Below are 26937 nucleotides of genomic sequence, written 5' to 3' on the forward strand. Positions count from 1 at the left end.
TTTAAATTATATAACTTATTTTAATTTTAAATTATTTTAAATTTAAATAATTATTAAATATAAAAATTATAAAGTAATACAAACGGATGATGGTGATGAGTCGACGGTGTAAAACTTTTTACACCGACAGTGTATAGTAATTAATCTCTTTTTTTAATAATTAATTTAAATTTTATTTAAATATAATTTAATTATCTTTTAAGTTACTATTTTTAGTTAATAACTAACAAAATAATTTTGTATTTCATTCAATTTGTCTGGTATTTCATTCAATTTGTCTGCTATTTCATTCATACTCTCTTGTTGCACTCACATTCTTTACTCACACTAACCGTCGTTCCAATCGTTCTTTACTCACGCACGCTAACACTCTCGTTCCAATCGTTCTTTACTCACGCATGCTAACACTCTCGTTCCAATGACAGTCTTCACTCTGTCGCTACAAACCCTAACTCTCTCGGGGTTTTCTCCGCCGGAATCGCCTCCATTCCGGTCCGGCTCAGCCACGCCGATTCCCATTTGCTCTCTTGACGGCTCCATGGAACCTGTTGGAGAAGAGTTAAGTCTCGTATCGGAGTTCTTGAAGGTATGAAGTGTTTCATAATACTTCACAGGTTGATCATTAGTAATAATACTTCTCTGTTTGTAACTCTTTTAGGGAAGATGATTCGCTAAATTCCATTTAGATTCCTTCAATCAATGTGAACGTGGATTTGAAGAAGATTGTAGATGATAATGGATTTATCAAGTTATCTAAGGATGAGCGATTCTTTTTGAGGTGTATATTTTTGTTGCATTTCTTTAATTTGTTTTCCAGTTAAAATTCACGAATCATAATGTTGCCTATTCTGTTGGAGAAGAGTTAAGTCTCGTATCGGAGTTCTTGAAGGTATGAAGTGTTGATCATTAGTACTAATACTTCTCTGTTTGTAATTCTTTTAGGGCAGATGATTCGCTAAATTCCATTTAGATTCCTTCAGTCAATCTGTGAACGTGGATTTGAAGAAGAATGTAGATGATAATGGATTTATCAAGTTATCTAAGGACGAGCGATTCTTTTTGAGGTGTATATTTTTGTTGCATTTCTTTAATTTGGCGTCCAGTTAAAATTTAGGAATCATAATGTTGCCTATTCTGTTGGAGAAGAGTTTTGAATGCCCGGATTGATGCACCTCCAGTTAAAATAGGTCCTAAAGATAAGACCCGCACTCCACTAGAATGCAGAACATGTGACCTAACGTAGGAATTATTTCCATGATAAGCATGATCTATTGTTTTTAATTGGATATTGGATATTTCTTAGTTATTGATATGACCATGTTGTCTAATTTTTAGGTACACAGCTCCAATCTTTGCTGATATCGAATACTCTAAAGGAATAAAAAATGAAATATTGACATTAAACCAGGTTATTGCACACTGTTATAATTTGAATTTGACAAATATTTCTTTTGTTAACTACCACATTTTTGAATTTGACAAATATTTCTTTTGTTAACTACCACATTTTTTTCACAGAATCAAGTTGAAATTGGAAGAATGCCTATTATGTTGCGGAGTTGCTGTTGTGTCTTGTATGAGAAACAAGAAGCTGAGCTTGCAAAACTTGGTTAGTATGAAATAGACACACATAGTTATTTTATTTATTTAACATTTAACAAATCTTTTGCATTTCTCATTTTTATTATAGAATCTTACATTTTGTAGCTTTCCTTTGATCAGGTGAGTGTCCTCTTGATCCTGGAGGATATTTTATTGTTGAAGGGGAAGAGACGGTGATTTTTTTCTTTCTGATTTTCTCTATTCTGATATGAACCAAATAGATTACACTCCTTACAATTTTTTTGTTAATCTGACTTAAATGAAACTGCTAATCAGTGTTATGAAATAACTTCCTCTATACTGTCCCTTTTCTCCACATACCCTTCCATACTTCTCTCTGAATACCCTCCCCTATCTGATGCACTGTCTAATAACTTGCATACACAAGAACTTCTTGAGGCACTGTGCAATTCCCGTTCATCTGTTAAAAATGTTGGCAGTTGCTAATAATCAGTAGTAGCAAAAGATTGTTCTTTTCAGTTGTGAAAGGTGAAAAACAGGATGAATTCTTGTGTTGGGACTTGGGAGTTCAGATCTGTTTGGCTGTGCGTTTAGTTTAAATATATAATCCTTGTAATATTTGTATCTTCATGTTGTTTTTAGCTCTACACAAATTAACCTTCAGAGTTCAGATCCATAACAGTGCATTCAGGCTAATCTTTGCTCCCCAAGTATTCTTTGTTAACTACACCAGACCCCTAATCATCACTCCTGTTTGCTGCGATGCCCCTTCATAAGTCTTCTTTGTTTCCAAATGACACGTGTTCACTCCCTGGCAAGTCATTCAACCCATTCCATATACTATTCAAGCTAGCGTATATACATTTGGCCCAACCTTCCTCTTCAACCTATCTTCCCTCTTCCAATATTTCATTCCTCAAATCTTCCTTGTTTGCCATCTTCATTATGGTACTTCTATCCTAACTTCTTCTTTCAAGCCACTCATGAAGTCTCCCTTGAGAGCCTCTTCTTCCATTGAATGAATTTGTCTTAAACTCATCAAAACTTCATGTTGATTCTAGAGTTATGGAACTATCAAAGTTTCATCTAAATATTTTACTTTTTTATTTTTCTTCTAGATGGTTTTTATTTGTTCATTTAACATTATGATTCAACCAAATTATTTCAGGTTTTCTTAATACAAAGAAGAGAATTTTGACAAAGGGATCACTGTATCCTCAAATGGAGAAGGAAAGTAAGCAATTCTTTGGTATGATCTGGCCTTATTCTTCACTTTTGATTTATGCATATACAATTGGCATGAGTGTATGTATTAACTTTGACCTCTCCTTAATTGCCATGCATTTTATCCTACCTGGTAAGCAAGTAAGACTGTAATAGTACTGAAGTCTGATCAAAATAATCACTTTGGTCATTCTTCTAGCATTCTCTTCCCATTAAACTAGCTAGCTTTGAGCACAGATTGTTTATGATAACATCCAGCTGCCAGTGAGTGATGAAATATACCTTCTAGTAAAATAATTGATTTTCCTTTTGTGTCATTTGGTCTCCACCAAATTGGTTCATCTTGTGTCATTTCTTCACGGGAATCTCTTTTGGGATGGTGTTTTCTTCCTCTATTATTTTTTTCTTGCTTTAGTTTCCTATGGCGATTGATTATTATTCATATTGTGAGTACTATCCAAGACTTATTGGGTCACTCAGGTAACATATCATATGCCCTGTCTTGGATGTGAAGGGGTATGTTGAGGGTCCCTCACCTGATAAGTGGGAGACATTTTGCCCCTTATTAGCCGATTTTTGTAAGGGTTGAGTTTGACGCAACCTAAATTCTTAGAAAGCCGGATAAGTCAATCAGATTAATTTATAAAAGTGATAATATTTATGTATTTAGATTTTTTATGGAGCTTGAATCGGAGCACTTTTCCCCGATCGGGCTAATTTATGCTTATAAGGAGAGTGTCTTGCTAAGAGGGAGCACTTTTGGGTTAACTTTACAGGCAGTGGCTACTGGCAAGTTGTTCTTTGTGTGTGCATATATATATATATATATATATATATATATATATATATATATATATATATATATATATATATATATTTCATGTTGTTTTACGGTTTATTTTGGTTCTATTTTTGCTTTCAGTATTACTGCGTCTGTTACAAGCAGCAGCACGAAGATGATGAAAACAAAAACTATTATCACAATGCATGATAAGAAGTTGTGGATACAGTTGGATCAATTAACTAAGGTTTTCCTTTAGCTATTATCGGAGTGTCTTATTTACCTCTGACCCTTCGATTCTGTTATATTTAATTTAATTGGGATTTGACAATATTTATTTCTTCTTTTTAAATCCATTACATAGATTCCTCTTATGGTTGTAATGAAAGCTATGTTAAAGTTATGCAAATGATTCCGAGATCCTTGTTATGCTTCACTACTTGAGCCATCCAATGAGGTAATTGACTTGTATATTTTCTTATGGATACATCATACATTTGGATAAATAAAGAACTTAAGCTCTCATTCAATAACGTAAGCTCTCATTCAATAAGCTATTTTGAGTTATTCATTCTAAATTTTTGCTTAAAAATTTCTGAATAGTCTTCATATAAAAGTCATGTGCATATTTGGAAAATTTTACCTAATATCCTTATATTTATTTTTATATCCCTATATTTTATAAAAAATACCAATTTTATCCTTATATATTTTTAATTAATTTATCATTTTATTTTTTAAATATTTTTTAAATTTTATTTTGCATACCGGAAGACTTTGTAAAAGAATTCCGGTAGTCATTTTTCAAATATTTTTAAAACTTTTTTGATGTACCGGAAGACTTTACAAAAGAGTTCCGGTACACAAAAATTGACTATCGGAACTCTTTTACAAAGTGTTCCGGTATTAAAAAAAAAAGTCAAAAAATGTTTGAAAAATGAATACCGGAACTCTTTTGCAAAGTCTTCCGGTATACAAAAAAATATTAAAAAATATTTGAAAATGACTACTGGAACTTTTTTGTAAAGTCTTCCGGCACATAAAATTTGACTACCGGAACTCTTTTACAAAGTCTTCCGATACACACAAAAAATGTTAAAAAAATATTTGAAAAATGACTACTGGAACTCTTTTACAAAGTCTTCCGGTACACAAAAATTGACTACCGGAACTCTTTTGCAAAGTCTTCCGGTACATAAAAAAATATTAAAAAAATACTTGAAAAATGACTACCGAAACTCTTTTGCAAAGTCTTCCGGTACACAAAAATCATTTTTGACTTTTTGTTTATGAATCTTATATCATGAATTTGAGTTTTCTAAAGTATTTTCAGTGCAATTTGAAGTTTTTAACATGATTATGAAGACTTAAGTTAGATACATTTTCAAAAACTACGACATATTTAGAAACAAAACACTTACGACTAGGAGGATAATATTTTTGTTAAGAGGATAATTCACCAAATTAAGTAACACATTTATCTGCACAAAAATTCAACTTAACTTGGTGTTTGGAAAGTTTTACCTCATACCCCTACATTTATCCTTCCATCCCTACATTCTATAAAAAATATCAATTTTATCTTTATATATTTTTAATTAATTTATTATTTTATTTTTAAAATATTTTTTAAATTTTATTTTTGTATACCGGAAGACTTTGCAAAAGAGTTCCGGTAATCATTTTTCAAGTATTTTTTTAATATTTTTTTATGTACCGGAAGACTTTGCAAAAGAGTTCCGGTAGTCAATTTTTGTGTACCGGAAGACTTTGTAAAAGAGTTCCGGTAGTCATTTTTCAAATATTTTTTTAACATTTTTTGTGTGTATCGGAAGACTTTGCAAAAGAGTTCCGGTAGTCAAATTTTATATACCGGATGACTTTACAAAAGAGTTCCGGTAGTCATTTTCAAATATTTTTTTAACATTTTCTTGTGTACCGGAAGACTTTGCAAAAGAGTTCCGGTATTCATTTTTCAAACATTTTTTGATTTTTTTTTTGTATACCAGAACACTTTGTAAAAGAGTTTCGGTAGTCAATTTTTGTGTACCGGAACTCTTTTGTAAAGTCTTCCGGTACATAAAAAAAACTTTAAAAAATACTTGAAAAATGATTACCGGAATTCTTTTACAAAGTCTTCCGGTATGCAAAATAAAATTTAAAAAATATTTTAAAAATAAAATGATAAATTAGTTAAAAATATATAAGGATAAAATTGGTATTTTTTATAAAATGTAGGGGTATAAAGATAAATATAAAGGTATAAGGTAAAATTTTCTGGTGTTTGCTTATGGATATCAATAAAAGTAACACATCCAAATATTCGAGAATTAAGACTCTATGATATAAACATTAGTTCGGTGTTGCTTATGAATATCAATAAAAGTGACATATCCAAATATTTGAGACTTGCAACTCTGTATGACACAACACAGTGAGAAAAAGTGATCATAAATTGAACAAGGCTGCTATTGACTATAACACTGGATATCATGTCACATGTTAATTATGTTAATTAGATAAGCGACTGTGACAAATATTTGGAAGAGAAGAGTTCAAACAATTTTAAGTAAATGACAATTATTGTTTTCTACGACACCATTTTGTTTACTAATGAAGTTGCAAATGTTATGATTGTTGGAACATATTCTTTTCATGCATTTTTTAAATTGTGATTGTACCATATTATAAAATTAAATAAAAAGTTAAGGTATTTCGGATTAATCCTAAATTAAAAGAATCCAAATGACTTGAGAACAATTATCAATAAAGAGAATAAAATATCCCGCACTACAAATATTAGAAATAGGGCCCCCTCTCCAAATATTTGAATGAATAAAGATCAAATGATTCAACATTTTTAATAAGATTCAAAGGAAAAGTAGATTTATGGTGCTTAAAATATGACAAATGTCACATAAAAGACTCGAAAGATTGTTTTGATAACTCAAATAGAAACATACACTTCATTACTGAAAAAGGAGAATTACCAAGGCATTTGTGTTGAATCCATATTTGCGAGGCAAAAGAATGAGATTCTGACGGAGATTGAAGTGTAAATGACAACACTTTTTGACCAATGGTGTCATATAGAAAATTCTGCAAATTATGCGTGTCTATACTTTTAGATCACTTTTAAGATCACATTATCTATATTTATAATAGTATTACAATAAATATATTGAATCTTAATATAGAAGCAGTTCAAAATATTTTTTTAGATTGAGTTAGACTTTAACACAAATTCAAAGAGTTCAAAATATTATTTTAATGCACTCTCATGCTATATGTATAAAATAATGCATTGTTTTTTGTTTTTTAATGTACTGTCTTCTGAATCTTTCATGTAGGGAGTAAAAGCAACAATTCCTTTCCTTTTTTGTTTTTCATTATTGTACTACTTGATTTCTTCCAATTTTGATGATTTCATCATTTTATATGTTAATTCATTATATTGTTGTTGATTTGTTAATCCAACCTGTTCTTAGTAGGTAAGGATTTGGATTTGGATCTGCATAGTTTCTTTATAATGGAGACATAATCACTCATGGTCTTGACTGGAGTGGACTCTCAAGACTAGAAATTTTAAGGTTAAAAGGTTCAAGATGGAAAGGAAAGGAGTAACACAGGTTGTGTATTTTTTCCCTTTCTAATATTTCCTTTCCAACTCTTGATATTTTGCACAACAAAATGAATATGTTTGGCTTAGGTAACATGACACCTTGGGGCTTGGAATTGTCTATCACAAATCATTTTCTATGATTGATTTTATTTATATATTTACAGATGCCACAAAGATCATCGAATGTGAGTGCTTTGGCCCACATGACTAAAGTTTTTAAACAGTCTGATAAGTCCAAAAACGTAAGTGGTGCTAAAGCTATGCAATATAGCCAGTTAATATGCGTTCCGGTTGGGAACTTTCTTGATATATCACTTTTAATGGCATTGTTTGATCCTTGTAGCTGACGTAAAATGGTTTGTTGTTATTGTTGTTTTTGTATTCTTATGATGCTTCAACCTCATTTTGTATTCTTCTTTATTATAGTTTGACATGCTTTGTCCATGTGATATTCGGGTGAAAGCATATGGAATAGTAAGGAGTCTGGCTTTGATGACTCATGTCACTACTGATGTAGAGAAAGACTTCTCAATTAGCTACTGCTGTTTTTATTGACTGTTTTTCTAATCATATGTGTTTGGGTGTTTAAATATAAGAAAGGATGTTTTGACACAATTTTGCTAAGGCGCATAATGGATGCTTATCAGAATAAGGATGCATTGGATGACAAGGTAATATCTTACTTTTATCACGTGAGCTTTTGGAACTTGAAAAAGATAACCTGTAGAAATTTATCGGTAACATCCGACTAAATTTATCGGTAACTTGAAAAAGAAAACAAATAGCAAATAGGAATATATTTGAAAAACAAATCAAAACTGTGTTATTTGTGCTAAGTAAGTTTCTGAAATCTCATCAAGTTGGTGTTTTGAAGTTAAATGCTATTATATCATATTAAGTAAATACGTAATGATATATTATTTTTTTAGTAGTAATCTTAGAATAATTTGCTTATTTTGTAAAATATACGATTTTTATTTATTGATCAGGTAATTTTGGGGGTTTGAAGTTATTGTTGTTATTGTTGTTTTTTTATTCTTGTGATGCTAAAACCTCATTTTGAATTCTTCTTTATTATAGTTTGGCATGCTTGTCCATGTGATATTCGGGTGAAAGCATGTGGAGTAGTAAGGAGTCTCGCTTTGATGACTCATGTCACTACTGATAAAGAGAAAGATTGTTCAATTGGTGTGGTAGGTTTTGGGTGATATCGTGAAATCTTCCTTTGTGGTTTGTTATTATTATTACCTTTTTGCTTTAGCTACTGCAGTTTTTAATGACTGTTCGTCTAATCATATGTGTTTGTGTGTTTAAATATGAGAAATGATGTTTTGACACAATTTCGCTGAGGCGCATAATGGATGCTTATCAGAATAAGGATGCATTGGATGACAAGGTAATATCTTACTTTTATCACGTGAGCTTTCGTAATACGAAAAAGATAACCTGTAGAAATTTATCATTAACATCCGACTAAATTTATCGGTAACTTGAAAAAGAAAACAAATAGAAAATAGGAATATATTTGAAAAACAAATCAAAACTGTGATATTTGTGCTAAGTAAGTCTCTGAAATCTCATCAAGTTGGTGTTTTGAAATTAAATGCTATTATATCATACTAAGTAAATATTTAATGATATATTATTTTTTTCGTAGTAATATTAGAATAATTTGCTTATTTTGTAAAATATACAATTTTTATTTATTGATGAGGTAATTTTGGGGGTTAGAAGAATAATTTGATTTTATTTATTTATTTACATATGCCACAAAGGTCATCGCATGTGAGTGCTTTGGCCCATATGACTAAAGTTTTTCAACAGTCTGATAAGTCCAAAAATGTAAGTGGTGCTAAAGCTATGCATTATAGTCAGTTAATATGCGTGTGGTTGGGAACTTTCTTGATATATCACTTTTAATGGCATTGTTTGATCCTTGTAGCTAACGTAAAATGGCTTGTTGTTATTGTTCTTTTTTTATTCTTATGATGCTAAAACCTCATTTTGAATTCTTCTTGATTATAGTTTGGCATGCTTTGTCCATGTGATATTCGGGTGAAAGCATGTGGAGTAGTAAGGAGCCTGGCTTTGATGACTCATGTCACTACTGATATAGAGAAAGACTGTTCATTTGGTGTGATATGTTTTGGATAATATCGTGAAATCTTCCTTTATGGTTTGTTATTATTATTACCTTTGTGCTTTAGCTACTGCAGTTTTTAATGATTGTTCATCTAATCATATATGTTTGTGGGTTTAAATATGAGAAATGATGTTTTGACACAATTTTGCTGAGGCGCATAATGGATGCTTATCAGAATAAGGACGCATTGGATGACAAGGAAATATCTTACTTTTATCACGTGAGCTTTCGTAATTTAAAAAAAGATAACCTGTAGAAATTTATCGATAACATCCGACTAAATTTATCGGTAACTTGAAAAAGAAAACAAATAGCAAATAGGAATATATTTGAAAAACAAATCAAAACTGTGATTTTTGTGCTAAGTAAGTCTCTGAAATCTCATCAAGTTGGTGTTTTAAAGTTAAATGCTAATATATCATACTAAGTAAATACGTAATGATATATTATTTTTTTAGTAGTAATCTTAGAACAATTTGCTTATTTTGTAAAATATACAATTTTTTTATTGTAAGGTAATTTTGGGGGTTTGAATTTATTTTTTCTTATATATATATGTGAATTTTTGTTCATAATGTGAATTTTGTAGGATAATACAATTCCACAATTTTGATGGGTTCTTAAGTTTGTAGATGGGTGATTTTGATAGTGGTGATTTGTTGGGAAATTCCAAATTTGAGATGACACTGAAAGTTTATATATTCATATTTTTCTTAGATCCATTTATTTTGATAATGGTGATTTGTTGGGAAACTCCAATTTTGCTAATTTCATCATTTTTAATGTTAATTCATTATATTGTTGTTGATTTGTTAATCCAACCTGTTCTTAGTATTTATGGATTTGGACTTGGATCTGCATAGTTTCTTTATAATGGAGACATAATCACTCATGGTCTGGAGTGGACTCTAAAGACTGGAAATTTTAAGGTTAAAAGGTTCAAGATGGAAAGGAAAGGAGTAACACAGGTTGTGTATTGTTTCCCTTTCTAATATTTCCTTTCAAACTCTTGATATTTTGCAGAACAAAATAACTTTGTTTGGCTTAGGTACCATGACATCTTGGGGATTGGAATTGTCTATCACAAATCATTTTCTATGATTGATTTTATTTATTTATTTACAGATGCGACAAAGGTCATCATATGTAAGTGCTTTGGCCCACATGACTAAAGTTTTTAAATAGTCTGATAAGTCCAAAAATGTATGTGGTGCTAAAGCTATGCATTATAGCCAGTTAATAGGCGTTCCAGTTGGGAACTTTCTTGATATATCACTTTTAATGGCATTGTTTGATCCTTGTAGCTAACGTAAAATGATTTGTTGTTTTTGTATTCTTATGATGCTTCAACCTCATTTTGTATTCTTCTTTATTATAGTTTGGCATGCTTTGTCCATGTGATATTCAGGTGAAAGCATGTGGAGTAGTAAGGAGTCTGACTTTGATGACTCATGTCCTACTGATAAAGAGAAAGTCTGTTCAATTGGTGTGGTATGTTGTGGGTGATATCGTGAAATCTTCCTTTATGGTTTGTTATTATTATTACCTTTTTGCTTTAGCTACTGCAGTTTTTAATGATTGTTCATCTAATCATATGTGTTTGTGTGTTTAAATATGAGAAATGATGTTTTGACACAATTTTGCTGAGGCGCATAATGGATGCTTATCAGAATAAGGATGCATTGGATGATAAGGTAATATCTTACTTTTATCACGTGAGCTTTTGTAATTTGAAAAAGATAACCTGTAGAAAGTTATCGGTAACATCCGACTAAATTTATCGGTAACTTGAAAAAGAAAACAAATAGCAAATAGGAATATATTTGAAAAACCAATCAAAACATTGATTTTTGTGCTATGTAAGTCTCTGAAATCTCATCAAGTTGGTGTTTTGAAGTTAAATGCTATTATATCATACTAAGTAAATACGTAATGATACATTATTTTTTTAGTAGTAATCTTAGAACAATTTGCTTATTTTGTAAAATATACAAAAAATTTTATTGATCAGGTAATTTTGGGGGTTTGAAGTTATTTTTTCTTATATATATGTGAATTTTTGTTCATAATGTGAATTTTGTAGAATAATACAATTCCACAATTTTGATGGGTTCTTAAGTTTGTCGATGGGTGATTTTGATAGTGGTGATTTGTTGGGAAATTCCAAATTTGAGATGACACTGAAAGTTTATATATTCATATTTTTCTTAGATTCATTGATTTTGATAATGGTGATTTGTTGGGAAACTCCAATTTTGCTGATTTCATCATTTTATATGTTAATTCATTATATTGTTGTTGATTTGTTAATCCAACCTGTTCTTAGTATGTATGGATTTGGACTTGGATCTGCATAGTTTCTTTATAATGGAGACATAATCACTCATGGTGTGGAGTGGACTCTCAAGACTGGAAATTTTACGGTTAAAAGGTTCAAGATGGAAAGGAAAGGAGTAACACAGGTTGTGTATTGTTTCCCTTTCTAATATTTCCTTTCAAACTGTTGATATTCTGCAGAACAAAATAACTTTGTTTGGCTTAGGTACCATGACACCTTGCGGCTTGGAATTGTCTATCACAAATCATTTTCTATGATTGATTTTATTTATTTATTTACAGATGCTGCAAAGGTCATCATATGTGAGTGCTTTGGCCCACATGACTAAAGTTTTTAAACTGTCTGATAAGTCCAAAAATGTAAGTGGTCCTAAAGCTATGCATTAAAGCCAGTTAATATGCGTTCCGGTTGGGAACTTTCTTGATATTTCACTTTTAAAGGCATTGTTTGATCCTTGTAGCTGACGTAAAATAGTTTGTTGTTATTGTTGTTTTTGTATTCTTATGATGCTACTACCTCATTTTGTATTCTTCTTTATTATAGTTTGGCATGCTTTGTCCATGTGATATTCGGGTGACAGCATGTGGAGTAGTAAGAAGTCTGGCTTTAATGACTCATGTCACTACTGATATAGAGAAAGACTGTTCAATTGGTGTGGTATGTTTTGGGTGATATCGTGAAATCTTCCTTTATGGTTTGTTATTATTATTACCTTTTTGCTTTAGCTACTGCAAGTTTTAATGAACGTTCGTCTAATCATATGTGTTTGTGTGTTTAAATATGAGAAATGATGTTTTGACACAATTTTGCCGAGGCGCAAAATCGATGCTTATCAGAATAAGGATGCATTGGATGACAAGGTAATATCTTACTTTTATCACGTGAGCTTTCGTAATTTGAAAAAGATAACCTGTAGAAATTTATCGGTAACATCCGACTAAATTTATCGATAACTTGAAAAAGAAAACAAATAGCAAATAGGAATATATTTGAAAAACCAATCAAAACTGTGATTTTTGTGCTAAGTAAGTCTCTGAAATCTCATCAAGTTGGTGTTTTGAAGTTAAATGCTATTATATCATACTAAGTAAATACGTAATGATATATTATTTTATTAGTAATAATCTTAGAACAATTTGCTTATTTTGTAAAATATACAATTTTTTTTTATTGATCAGGTTATTTTGGGGGTTTGAAGTTATTTTTTCTTATATAGATGTGAATTTTTGTTCATATTGTGAATTTTGTAGGATAATACAATTCCACAATTACAATGGGTTCTTAAGTTTGTCGATGGGTGATTTTGATAGTGGTGATTTGTTGGGAAATTCCAAATTTGAGATGACACTGAAAGTTTTTATATTCCTATTTTTCTTAGATTCATTGATTTTGATAATGGTGATTTCTTGGGAAACTCCAATTTTACTAATTTCATCATTTTATATGTTAATTCATTATATTGTTGTTGATTTGTTAATCCAACCTGTTCTTAGTATGTGTGGATTTGGATTTGGATCTGCATAGTTTCTTTATAATGGAGACATAATCACTCATGGTCTGGAGTGGACTCTCAAGACTGAAAATTTTAAGGTTAAAAGGTTCAAGATGGAAAGGAAAGGAGTAACACAGGTTGTGTATTGTTTCCCTTTCTAATATTTCCTTTCCAACTCTTGATATTTTGCACAACAAAATGAATATGTTTGGCTTAGGTACCATGACACCTTGGGGCTTGGAATTGTCTATCACAAATCATTTTCTATGATTGATTTTATTTATTTATTTACAGATGCTACAAAGGTCATCATATGTGAGTGCTTTGGCCCACATGACTAAAGTTTTTAAACAGTCTGATAAGTCCAAAAATGTAAGTGGTGCTAAAGCTATGCATTATAGCCAGTTAATATACGTTCTGGTTGGGAACTTTCTTGATAAATCACTTTTAATGGCATTGTTTGATCCTTGTAGCTGACGTAAAATGGTTTGTTGTTATTGTTGTTTTTGTATTCATATGATGCTACTACCTCATTTTGTATTCTTCTTTATTATAGTTTGGCATGCTTTGTCCATGTGATATTCGGGTGAAAGCATGTGGAGTAGTAAGGAGTCTGGCTTTGATGACTCATGTCACTACTGATATAGAGAAACACTGTTCAATTGGTGTGGTATGTTTTGGGTGATATCGGGAAATCTTCCTTTATGGTTTTGTTATTATTATTACCTTTTTGCTTTAGCTACTGCAGTTTTTAATGATTGTTCGTCTAATCATATGTGTTTGTGTGTTTAAATATGAGAAATGATGTTTTGACACAATTTTGCTGAGGCGCAAAATGGATGCTTATCAGAATAAGGATGCATTGGATGATAAGGTAATATGTTACTTTTATCACGTGAGCTTTCGTAATTTGAAAAAGATAACCTGTAGAAATTTATTGGTAACATCCGACTAAATTTATCGTTAACTTGAAAAAGAAAACAAATAGCAAAGAGGAATATATTTGAAAAACCAATCAAAACTGTGATTTTTGTGCTAAGTAAGTCTCTGAAATCTCATCAAGTTGGTGTTTTGAAGTTAAATGCTATTATATCATACTAAGTAAATACGTAATGATATATTATTTTTTTAGTAGTAATCTTAAAACAATTTGCTTAATTTGTAAAATATACAATTTTTTTTATTGATCAGGTAATTTTGGGGGTTTGAAGTTAATTTTTCTTATATATATGTGAATTTTTGTTCATAATGTGAATTTTGTAGGATAATACAATTCCACAATTTTGATGGGTTCTTAAGTTTGTCGATGGGTGATTTTGATAGTGGTGATTTGTTGGGAAATTCCAAATTTGAGATGACACTGAAAGTTTATATATTCATATTTTTCTTAGATTCATTGATTTTGATAATGGTGATTTCTTGGGAAACTCCAATTTTACTGATTTCATCATTTTATATGTTAATTCATTATATTGTTGTTGATTTGTTAATCCAACCTGTTCTTAGTATGTATGGATTTGGATTTGGATCTGCATAGTTTCTTTATAATGGAGACATAATCACTCATGGTCTGGAGTGGACTCTCAAGACTGGAAATTTTAAGGTTAAAAGCTTCAAGATGGAAAGGAAAGGAGTAACACAGGTTGTGTATTGTTTCCCTTTCTAATATTTCCTTTCAAACTCTTTATATTTTGCAGAACAAAATAACTTTGTTTGGCTTAGGTACCATGACACCTTGCGGCTTGGAATTGTCTATCACAAATCATTTTCTATGATTGATTTTATTTATTTATTTGCAGATGCTACAAAGGTCATCATATGTGAGTGCTTTGGCCCACATGACTAAAGTTTTTAAACAGTCTGATAAGTCCAAAAATGTAAGTGGTGCTAAAGCTATGCATTAAAGCCAGTTAATATGCGTTCCGGTTGGGAACTTTCTTGATATATCACTTTTAATGGCATTGTTTGATCCTTGTAGCTGACGAAATATTGTTTGTTGTTATTGTTGTTTTTGTATTCTTATGATGATACTACCTCATTTTGTATTCTTCTTTATTATAGTTTGGCATGCTTTGTCCATGTGATATTCGGGTGAAAGCATGTGGAGTGGTAAGGAGTCTGACTTTGATGACTCATGTCACTACTGATATAGAGAAAGACTGTTCAATTGGTGTGGTATGTTTTGGGTGATATCGTGAAATCTTCCTTTATGGTTTGTTATTATTATTACCTTTTTGCTTTAGCTACTGCAGTTTTTAATGACTGTTCGTCTAATCATATGTGTTTGTGTGTGTAAATATGAGAAATGATGTTTTGACACAATTTTGCTGAGACGCATAATGGATGCTTATCAGAATAAGGATGCATTGGATGACAAGGTAATATCTTACTTTTATCACGTGAGCTTTCGTAATTTGAAAAAGATAACCTGTAGAAATTTATCGGTAACATCCGACTAAATTATCGGTAATTTGAAAAAGAAAAGAAATAGCAAATAGGAATATATTTGAAAAACCAATCAAAACTGTGATTTTTGTGCTAAGTAAGTCTCTGAAATCTCATCAAGTTGGTGTTTTGAAGTTAAATGCTATTATATCATACTAAGTAAATACGTAATGATATATTATTTTTTTAGTAGTAATCTTAGAACAATTTGCTTATTTTGTAAAATATACAATTTTTTTATTGATCAGGTAATTTGGGGGGTTGAAGTTATTTTTTCTTATATATATGTGAGTGCTTTGGCCCACATGACTAAAGTTTTTAAACAGTCTGATAAGTCCAAAAATGTAAGTGGTGCTAAGCTATGCATTAAAGCCAGTTAATATGCGTTCCGGTTGGGAACTTTCTTGATATATCACTTTTAATGGCATTGTTTGATCCTTGTAGCTGACGAAATATTGTTTGTTGTTATTGTTGTTTTTGTATTCTTATGATGATACTACCTCATTTTGTATTCTTCTTTATTATAGTTTGGCATGCTTTGTCCATGTGATATTCGGGTGAAAGCATGTGGAGTGGTAAGGAGTCTGACTTTGATGACTCATGTCACTACTGATATAGAGAAAGACTGTTCAATTGGTGTGGTATGTTTTGGGTGATATCGTGAAATCTTCCTTTATGGTTTGTTATTATTATTACCTTTTTGCTTTAGCTACTGCAGTTTTTAATGACTGTTCGTCTAATCATATGTGTTTGTGTGTGTAAATATGAGAAATGATGTTTTGACACAATTTTGCTGAGACGCATAATGGATGCTTATCAGAATAAGGATGCATTGGATGACAAGGTAATATCTTACTTTTATCACGTGAGCTTTCGTAATTTGAAAAAGATAACCTGTAGAAATTTATCGGTAACATCCGACTAAATTATCGGTAATTTGAAAAAGAAGAAATAGCAAATAGGAATATATTTGAAAAACCAATCAAAACTGTGATTTTTGTGCTAAGTAAGTCTCTGAAATCTCATCAAGTTGGGTTTTGAAGTTAAATGCTATTATATCATACTAAGTAAATACGTAATGATATATTATTTTTTTAGTAGTAATCTTAGAACAATTTGCTTATTTTGTAAAATATACAATTTTTTTTATTGATCAGGTAATTTTGGGGGTTTGAAGTTATTTTTTCTTATATATGTGAGTGCTTTGGCCCACATGACTAAAGTTTTTAAACAGTCTGATAAGTCCAAAAATGTAAGTGGTGCTAAAGCTATGCATTAAAGCCAGTTAATATGCGTTCCGGTTGGGAACTTTCTTGATATATCACTTTTAATGGCATTGTTTGATCCTTGTAGCTGACGAAATTTGTTTGTTGTTATTGTTGTTTTGTATTCTTATGATGATACTACCTCATTTGTATTCTTCTTTATTATAGTTTGGCATGCTTTGTCCATGTGATATTCGGTGAAAGCATGTGGAGTGGTAAGGAGTCTGACTTTGATGACTCATGTCACTACTGATATAGAGAAAGACTGTTCAATTGGTGTGGTATGTTTTGGGTGATATCGTGAAATCTTCCTTTATGGTTTGTTATTATTATTACCTTTTGCTTTAGCTACTGCAGTTTTTAATGACTGTTCGTCTAATCATATGTGTTTGTGTGTGTAAATATGAGAAATGATGTTTTGACACAATTTTGCTGAGACGCATAATGGATGCTTATCAGAATAAGGATGCATTGGATGACAAGGTAATATCTTACTTTTATCACGTGAGCTTTCGTAATTTGAAAAAGATAACCTGTAGAAATTTATCGGTAACATCCGACTAAATTATCGGTAATTTGAAAAAGAAAAGAAATAGCAAATAGGAATATATTTGAAAAACCAATCAAAACTGTGATTTTTGTGCTAAGTAAGTCTCTGAAATCTCATCAAGTTGGTGTTTTGAAGTTAAATGCTATTATATCATACTAAGTAAATACGTAATGATATATTATTTTTTTAGTAGTAATCTTAGAACAATTTGCTTATTTTGTAAAATATACAATTTTTTTTATTGATCAGGTAATTTTGGGGGGTTGAAGTTATTTTTTCTTATATATATGTGAGTGCTTTGGCCCACATGACTAAAGTTTTTAAACAGTCTGATAAGTCCAAAAATGTAAGTGGTGCTAAAGCTATGCATTAAAGCCAGTTAATATGCGTTCCGGTTGGGAACTTTCTTGATATATCACTTTTAATGGCATTGTTTGATCCTTGTAGCTGACGAAATATTGTTTGTTGTTATTGTTGTTTTTGTATTCTTATGATGATACTACCTCATTTTGTATTCTTCTTTATTATAGTTTGGCATGCTTTGTCCATGTGATATTCGGGTGAAAGCATGTGGAGTGGTAAGGAGTCTGACTTTGATGACTCATGTCACTACTGATATAGAGAAAGACTGTTCAATTGGTGTGGTATGTTTTGGGTGATATCGTGAAATCTTCCTTTATGGTTTGTTATTATTATTACCTTTTTGCTTTAGCTACTGCAGTTTTTAATGACTGTTCGTCTAATCATATGTGTTTGTGTGTGTAAATATGAGAAATGATGTTTTGACACAATTTTGCTGAGGCGCATAATGGATGCTTATCAGAATAAGGATGCATTGGATGACAAGGTAATATCTTACTTTTATCACGTGAGCTTTCGTAATTTGAAAAAGATAACCTGTAGAAATTTATCGGTAACATCCGACTAAATTATCGGTAATTTGAAAAAGAAAAGAAATAGCAAATAGGAATATATTTGAAAAACCAATCAAAACTGTGATTTTTGTGCTAAGTAAGTCTCTGAAATCTCATCAAGTTGGTGTTTTGAAGTTAAATGCTATTATATCATACTAAGTAAATACGTAATGATATATTATTTTTTTAGTAGTAATCTTAGAACAATTTGCTTATTTTGTAAAATATACAATTTTTTTTATTGATCAGGTAATTTTGGGGGGTTGAAGTTATTTTTTTCTTATATATATGTGAATTTTTGTTCATAATGTGAATTTTGTAGGATAATACAATTCCACAATTTTTGATGGGTTCTTAAGTTTGTCGATGGGTGATTTTGATAGTGGTGATTTATTGGGAAATTCCAAATTTGAGATGACACTGAAAGTTTATATATTCATATTTTTCTTAGATTCATTGATTTTGATAATGGTGATTTGTTGGGAAACTCCAATTTTGCTGATTTCATCATTTTATATGTTAATTCATTATATTGTTGTTGATTTGTTAATCCAACCTGTTCTTAGTATGTATGGATTTGGACTTGGATCTGCATAGTTTCTTTATAATGGAGACATAATCACTCATGGTCTGGAGTGGACTCTCAAGACTGGAAATTTTAAGGTTAAAAGGTTCAAGATGGAAAGGAAAGGAGTAACACAGGTTGTGTATTGTTTCCCTTTCTAATATTTCCTTTCAAACTCTTGATATTTTGCAGAACAAAATAACTTTGTTTGGCTTAGGTACCATGACACCTTGGGGCTTGGAATTGTCTATCACAAATCATTTTCTATGATTGATTTTATTTATTTATTTACAGATGCTACAAAGGTCATCATATGTGAGTGCTTTGGCCCACATGACTAAAGTTTTTAAACAGTCTGATAAGTCCAAAAATGTAAGTGGTGCTAAAGCTATGCATTATAGCCAGTTAATATGGTTTCGGTTGGGAACTTTCTTGATATATCACTTTTAATGGCATTGTTTGATCCTTGTAGCTGACGTAAAATGATTTGTTGTTTTTGTATTCTTATGATGCTACTACCTCATTTTGTATTCTTCTTTATTATAGTTTGGCATGCTTTGTCCATGTGATATTCGGTGAAAGCATGTGGAGTAGTAAGGAGTCTGGCTTTGATGACTCATGTCACTACTGATATAGAGAAAGACTGTTCAATTGGTGTGGTATGTTTTGGGTGATATCGTGAAATCTTCCTTTATGGTTTTGTTATTATTATTACCTTTTTGCTTTAGCTACTGCAGTTTTTAATGACTGTTCGTCTAATCATATGTGTTTGTGTGTTTAAATATGAGAAATGATGTTTTGACACAATTTTGCTGAGGCGCAAAATGGATGCTTATCAGAATAAGGATGCATTGGATGATAAGGTAATATCTTCCTTTTATCACGTTAGCTTTTGTAATTTGAAAAAGATAACCGGTAGAAAGTTATCGGTAACATCCGACTAAATTTATCGTTAACTTGAAAAAGAAAACAAATAGCAAATAGGAATATATTTGAAAAACCAATCAAAACATTGATTTTTGTGCTATGTAAGTCTCTGAAATCTCATCAAGTTGGTGTTTTGAAGTTAAATGCTATTATATCATACTAAGTAAATACGTAATGATATATTATTTTTTTTAGTAGTAATCTTAGAACAATTTGCTTATTTTGTAAAATATACAAAAATTTTATTGATCAGGTAATTTTGGGGTTTGAAGTTATTTTTTCTTATATATATGTGAATTTTTGTTCATAATGTGAATTTTGTAGAATAATACAATTCCACAATTTTGATGGGTTCTTAAGTTTGTCGATGGGTGATTTTGATAGTGGTGATTTGTTGGGAAATTCCAAATTTGAGATGACACTGAAAGTTTATATATTCATATTTTTCTTAGATTCATTGATTTTGATAATGGTGATTTGTTGGGAAACTCCAATTTTGCTGATTTCATCATTTTATATGTTAATTCATTATATTGTTGTTGATTTGTTAATCCAACCTGTTCTTAGTATGTATGGATTTGGACTTGGATCTGCATAGTTTCTTTATAATGGAGACATAATCACTCATGGTCTGGAGTGGACTCTCAAGACTGGAAATTTTAAGGTTAAAAGGTTCAAGATGGAAAGGAAAGGAGTAACACAGGTTGTGTATTGTTTCCCTTTCTAATATTTCCTTTCAAACTCTTGATATTTTGCAGAACAAAATAACTTTGTTTGGCTTAGGTACCATGACACCTTGCGGCTTGGAATTGTCTATCACAAATCATTTTCTATGATTGATTTTATTTATTTATTTACAGATGCTACAAAGGTCATCATATGTGAGTGCTTTGGCCCACATGACTAAAGTTTTTAAACTGTCTGATAAGTCCAAAAATGTAAGTGGTGCTAAAGCTATGCATTAAAGCCAGTTAATATGCGTTCCGGTTGGGAACTTTCTTGATATATCACTTTTAATGGCATTGTTTGATCCTTGTAGCTGACGTAAAATGGTTTGTTGTTATTGTTGTTTTTGTATTCTTATGATGATACTACCTCATTTTGTATTCTTCTTTATTATAGTTTGGCATGCTTTGTCCATGTGATATTCGGGTGAAAGCATGTGGAGTAGTAAGGAGTCTGGCTTTGATGACTCATGTCACTACTGATATAGAGAAAGACTGTTCAATTGGTGTGGTATGTTTTGGGTGATATCGTGAAATCTTCCTTTATGGTTTGTTATTATTATTACCTTTTTGCTTTAGCTACTGCAGTTTTTAATGACTGTTCGTCTAATCATATGTGTTTTGTGTTTAAATATGAGAAATGATGTTTTGACACAATTTTGCTGAGGCGCAAAATGGATGCTTATCAGAATAAGGATGCATTGGATGACAAGGTAATATCTTACTTTTATCACGTGAGCTTTCGTAATTTGAAAAAGATAACCTGTAGAAATTTATCGGTAACATCCGACTAAATTTATCGTTAACTTGAAAAAGAAAACAAATAGCAAATAGGAATATATTTGAAAAACCAATCAAAACTGTGATTTTTGTGCTAAGTAAGTCTCTGAAATCTCATCAAGTTGGTGTTTTGAAGTTAAATGCTATTATATCATACTAAGTAAATACGTAATGATATATTATTTTTTTAGTAGTAATCTTAGAACAATTTGCTTATTTTGTAAAATATACAATTTTTTTTATTGATCAGGTATTTTGGGGTTTGAAGTTATTTTTCTTATATATATGTGAATTTTTGTTCATAATGTGAATTTTGTAGGATAATACAATTCCACAATTTGATGGGTTCTTAAGTTTGTCGATGGGTGATTTTGATAGTGGTGATTTGTTGGGAAATTCCAAATTTGAGATGACACTGAAAGTTTATATATTCCTATTTTTCTTAGATTCATTGATTTTGATAATGGTGATTTCTTGGGAAACTCCAATTTTACTGATTTCATCATTTTATATGTTAATTCATTATATTGTTGTTGATTTGTTAATCCAACCTGTTCTTAGTATGTATGGATTTGGATTTGGATCTGCATAGTTTCTTTATAATGGAGACATAATCACTCATGGTCTGGAGTGGACTCTCAAGACTGGAAATTTTAAGGTTAAAAGGTTCAAGATGGAAAGGAAAGGAGTAACACAGGTTGTGTATTGTTTCCCTTTCTAATATTTCCTTTCAAACTCTTGATATTTTGCAGAACAAAATAACTTTGTTTGGCTTAGGTACCATGACACCTTGCGGCTTGGAATTGTCTATCACAAATCATTTTCTATGATTGATTTTATTTATTTATTTGCAGATGCTACAAAGGTCATCATATGTGAGTGCTTTGGCCCACATGACTAAAGTTTTTAAACAGTCTGATAAGTCCAAAAATGTAAGTGGTGCTAAAGCTATGCATTATAGCCAGTTAATATGCGTTCCGGTTGGGAACTTTCTTGATATATCACTTTTAATGGCATTGTTTGATCCTTGTAGCTGACGTAAAATGGTTTGTTGTTATTGTTGTTTTTGTATTCTTATGATGCTACTACCTCATTTTGTATTCTTCTTTATTATAGTTTGGCATGCTTTGTCCATGTGATATTCGGGTGAAAGCATGTGGAGTAGTAAGGAGTCTGGCTTTGATGACTCATGTCACTACTGATATAGAGAAAGACTGTTCAATTGGTGTGGTATGTTTTGGGTGATATCGTGAAATCTTCCTTTATGGTTTTGTTATTATTATTACCTTTTTGCTTTAGCTACTGCAGTTTTTAATGACTGTTCGTCTAATCATATGTGTTTGTGTGTTTAAATATGAGAAATGATGTTTTGACACAATTTTGCTGAGGCGCAAAATGGATGCTTATCAGAATAAGGATGCATTGGATGATAAGGTAATATCTTACTTTTATCACGTGAGCTTTCGTAATTTGAAAAAGATAACCTGTAGAAATTTATCGGTAACATCCGACTAAATTTATCGTTAACTTGAAAAGAAAACAAATAGCAAATAGGAATATATTTGAAAAACCAATCAAAACTGTGATTTTTGTGCTAAGTAAGTCTCTGAAATCTCATCAAGTTGGTGTTTTGAAGTTAAATGCTATTATATCATACTAAGTAAATACGTAATGATATATTATTTTTTTAGTAGTAATCTTAGAACAATTTGCTTATTTTGCAAAATATACAATTTTTTTTTATTGATCAGGTAATTTTGGGGGTTTGAAGTTAATTTTTCTTATATATATGTGAATTTTTGTTCATAATGTGAATTTTGTAGGATAATACAATTCCACAATTTTGATGGGTTCTTAAGTTTGTCGATGGGTGATTTTGATAGTGGTGATTTGTTGGGAAATTCCAAATTTGAGATGACACTGAAAGTTTATATATTCATATTTTTCTTAGATTCATTGATTTTGATAATGGTGATTTGTTGGGAAACTCCAATTTTGCTGATTTCATCATTTTATATGTTAATTCATTATATTGTTGTTGATTTGTTAATCCAACCTGTTCTTAGTATGTATGGATTTGGATTTGGATCTGCATAGTTTCTTTATAATGGAGACATAATCACTCATGGTCTGGAGTGGACTCTCAAGACTGGAAATTTTAAGGTTAAAAGGTTCAAGATGGAAAGGAAAGGAGTAACACAGGTTGTGTATTGTTTCCCTTTCTAATATTTCCTTTCAAACTCTTTATATTTTGCAGAAGAAAATAACTTTGTTTGGCTTAGGTACCATGACACCTTGCGGCTTGGAATTGTCTATCACAAATCATTTTCTATGATTGATTTTATTTATTTATTTGCAGATGCTACAAAGGTCATCATATGTGAGTGCTTTGGCCCACATGACTAAAGTTTTTAAACAGTCTGATAAGTCCAAAAATGTAAGTGGTGCTAAAGCTATGCATTAAAGCCAGTTAATATGCGTTCCGGTTGGGAACTTTCTTGATATATCACTTTTAATGGCATTGTTTGATCCTTGTAGCTGACGTAAAATGGTTTGTTGTTATTGTTGTTTTTGTATTCTTATGATGATACTACCTCATTTTGTATTCTTCTTTATTATAGTTTGGCATGCTTTGTCCATGTGATATTCGGGTGAAAGCATGTGGAGTAGTAAGGAGTCTGGCTTTGATGACTCATGTCACTACTGATATAGAGAAAGACTGTTCAATTGGTGTGGTATGTTTTGGGTGATATCGTGAAATCTTCCTTTATGGTTTGTTATTATTATTACCTTTTTGCTTTAGCTACTGCAGTTTTTAATGACTGTTCGTCTAATCATATGTGTTTGTGTGTTTAAATATGAGAAATGATGTTTTGACACAATTTTGCTGAGGCGCAAAATGGATGCTTATCAGAATAAGGATGCATTGGATGACAAGGTAATATCTTACTTTTATCACGTGAGCTTTCGTAATTTGAAAAAGATAACCTGTAGAAATTTATCGGTAACATCCGACTAAATTATCGGTAACTTGAAAAAGAAAAGAAATAGCAAATAGGAATATATTTGAAAAACCAATCAAAACTGTGATTTTTGTGCTAAGTAAGTCTCTGAAATCTCATCAAGTTGGTGTTTTGAAGTTAAATGCTATTATATCATACTAAGTAAATACGTAATGATATATTATTTTTTTAGTAGTAATCTTAGAACAATTTGCTTATTTTGTAAAATATACAATTTTTTTTATTGATCAGGTAATTTTGGGGTTTGAAGTTATTTTTTCTTATATATATGTGAATTTTTGTTCATAATGTGAATTTTGTAGGATAATACAATTCCACAATTTTGATGGGTTCTTAAGTTTGTCGATGGGTGATTTTGATAGTGGTGATTTATTGGGAAATTCCAATTTGAGATGACACTGAAAGTTTATATATTCATATTTTTCTTAGATTCATTGATTTTGATAATGGTGATTTGTTGGGAAACTCCAATTTTGCTGATTTCATCATTTTATATGTTAATTCATTATATTGTTGTTGATTTGTTAATCCAACCTGTTCTTAGTATGTATGGATTTGGACTTGGATCTGCATAGTTTCTTTATAATGGAGACATAATCACTCATGGTCTGGAGTGGACTCTCAAGACTGGAAATTTTAAGGTTAAAAGGTTCAAGATGGAAAGGAAAGGAGTAACACAGGTTGTGTATTGTTTCCCTTTCTAATATTTCCTTTCAAACTCTTGATATTTTGCAGAACAAAATAACTTTGTTTGGCTTAGGTACCATGACACCTTGCGGCTTGGAATTGTCTATCACAAATCATTTTCTATGATTGATTTTATTTATTTATTTGCAGATGCTACAAAGGTCATCATATGTGAGTGCTTTGGCCCACATGACTAAAGTTTTTAAACAGTCTGATAAGTCCAAAAATGTAAGTGGTGCTAAAGGTATGCATTATAGCCAGTTAATATGCGTTCCGGTTGGGAACTTTCTTGATATATCACTTTTATTGGCATTGTTTGATCCTTGTAGCTGACGTAAAATGGTTTGTTGTTATTGTTGTTTTTGTATCTTATGATGATACTACCTCATTTTGTATTCTTCTTTTTATAGTTTGGCATGCTTTGTCCATGTGATATTCGGGTGAAAGCATGTGGAGTAGTAAGGAGTCTGGCTTTGATGACTCATGTCAAGACTGATATAGAGAAAGACTGTTCAATTAGTGTGGTATGTTTTGGGTGATATCGTGAAATCTTCCTTTATGGTTTGTTATTACTATTACCTTTTCGCTTTAGCTACTGCAGTTTTTAATGACTGTTCGTCTAATCATATGTGTTTGTGTGTTTAAATATGAGAAATGATGTTTTGACACAATTTTGCTGAGGCGCAAAATGGATGCTTATCAGAATAAGGATGCATTGGATGACAAGGTAATATCTTACTTTTATCACGTTAGCTTTCGTAATTTGAAAAAGATAACCTGTAGAAATTTATCGGTAACATCCGACTAAATTTATCGTTAACTTGAAAAAGAAAACAAATAGCAAATAGGAATATATTTGAAAAACCAATCAAAATTTTGATTTTTGTGCTAAGTAAGTCTCTGAAATCTCATCAAGTTGGTGATTTGAAGTTAAATGCTATTATATCATACTAAGTAAATACGTAATGATATATTATTTTTTTAGTAGTAATCTTAGAACAATTTGCTCAATTTGTAAAATATACATTATTTTTTTTATTGATCAGGTAATTTTGGGGGTTTGAAGTTAATTTTTCTTATATATATATGTGAATTTTTGTTCATAATGTGAATTTTGTAGCATAATACAATTCCACAATTTTGATGGGTTCTTAAGTTTGTCGATGGGTGATTTTGATAGTGGTGATTTGTTGGGAAATTCCAAATTTGAGATGACACTGAAAGTTTATATATTCATATTTTTCTTAGATTCATTGATTTTGATAATGGTGATTTGTTGGGAAACGCCAATTTTGATGATTTCATCATTTTATATGTTAATTCATTATATTATTGTTGATTTGTTAATCCAACCTGTTCTTAGTATGTATGGATTTGGACTTGGATCTGCATAGTTTCTTTATAATGGAGACATAATCACTCATGGTCTGGAGTGGACTCTCAAGACTGGAAATTTTAAGGTTAAAAGGTTCAAGATGGAAAGGAAAGGAGTAACACAGGTTGTGTATTGTTTCCCTTTCTAATATTTCCTTTCAAACTCTTGATATTCTGCAGAACAAAATAACTTTGTTTGGCTTAGGTACCATGACACCTTGCGGCTTGGAATTGTCTATCACAAATCATTTTCTATGATTGATTTTATTTATTTATTTGCAGATGCTACAAAGGTCATCATATGTGAGTGCTTTGGCCCACATGACTAAAGTTTTTAAACAGTCTGATAAGTCCAAAAATGTAAGTGGTGCTAAAGCTATGCATTAAGCCAGTTAATATGCGTTCCGGTTGGGAACTTTCTTGATATATCACTTTTAATGGCATTGTTTGATCCTTGTAGCTGACGTAAAATGGTTTGTTGTTATTGTTGTTTTTGTATTCTTATGATGCTACTACCTC

The 26937-nt window shown here is 30.9% G+C and overlaps 1 long non-coding RNA gene across 6 annotated transcripts; it reads left to right on the plus strand.

The window, feature by feature from the left end:
* Positions 1-275: 275 nt before the first annotated feature.
* Positions 276-9456, plus strand: LOC127075719 (uncharacterized). Of its 6 annotated transcripts, XR_007786642.1 has the most exons (13): positions 276-586; positions 659-778; positions 943-1064; positions 1336-1408; positions 1519-1609; positions 1723-1775; positions 2732-2812; positions 3710-3815; positions 3933-4025; positions 7060-7197; positions 7355-7861; positions 8271-8586; positions 9216-9456. It is a non-coding gene; the product is annotated as an uncharacterized LOC127075719 (long non-coding RNA). The 6 variants fall into 6 exon arrangements; XR_007786641.1 differs by lacking the exons at positions 3710-3815; positions 3933-4025; positions 7060-7197; ... (1 more) ...; positions 8271-8586; positions 9216-9456 and adding an exon at positions 1147-1239 and having other exon boundaries at positions 2732-3612; XR_007786639.1 differs by lacking the exons at positions 3710-3815; positions 3933-4025; positions 7060-7197; ... (1 more) ...; positions 8271-8586; positions 9216-9456 and having other exon boundaries at positions 2732-3612.
* Positions 9457-26937: the final 17481 nt, after the last annotated feature.

The sequence above is a fragment of the Lathyrus oleraceus genome, chromosome 4 (assembly GCF_024323335.1).
Source record: "Lathyrus oleraceus cultivar Zhongwan6 chromosome 4, CAAS_Psat_ZW6_1.0, whole genome shotgun sequence".
Taxonomy (NCBI): Eukaryota; Viridiplantae; Streptophyta; class Magnoliopsida; order Fabales; family Fabaceae; genus Lathyrus; species Lathyrus oleraceus.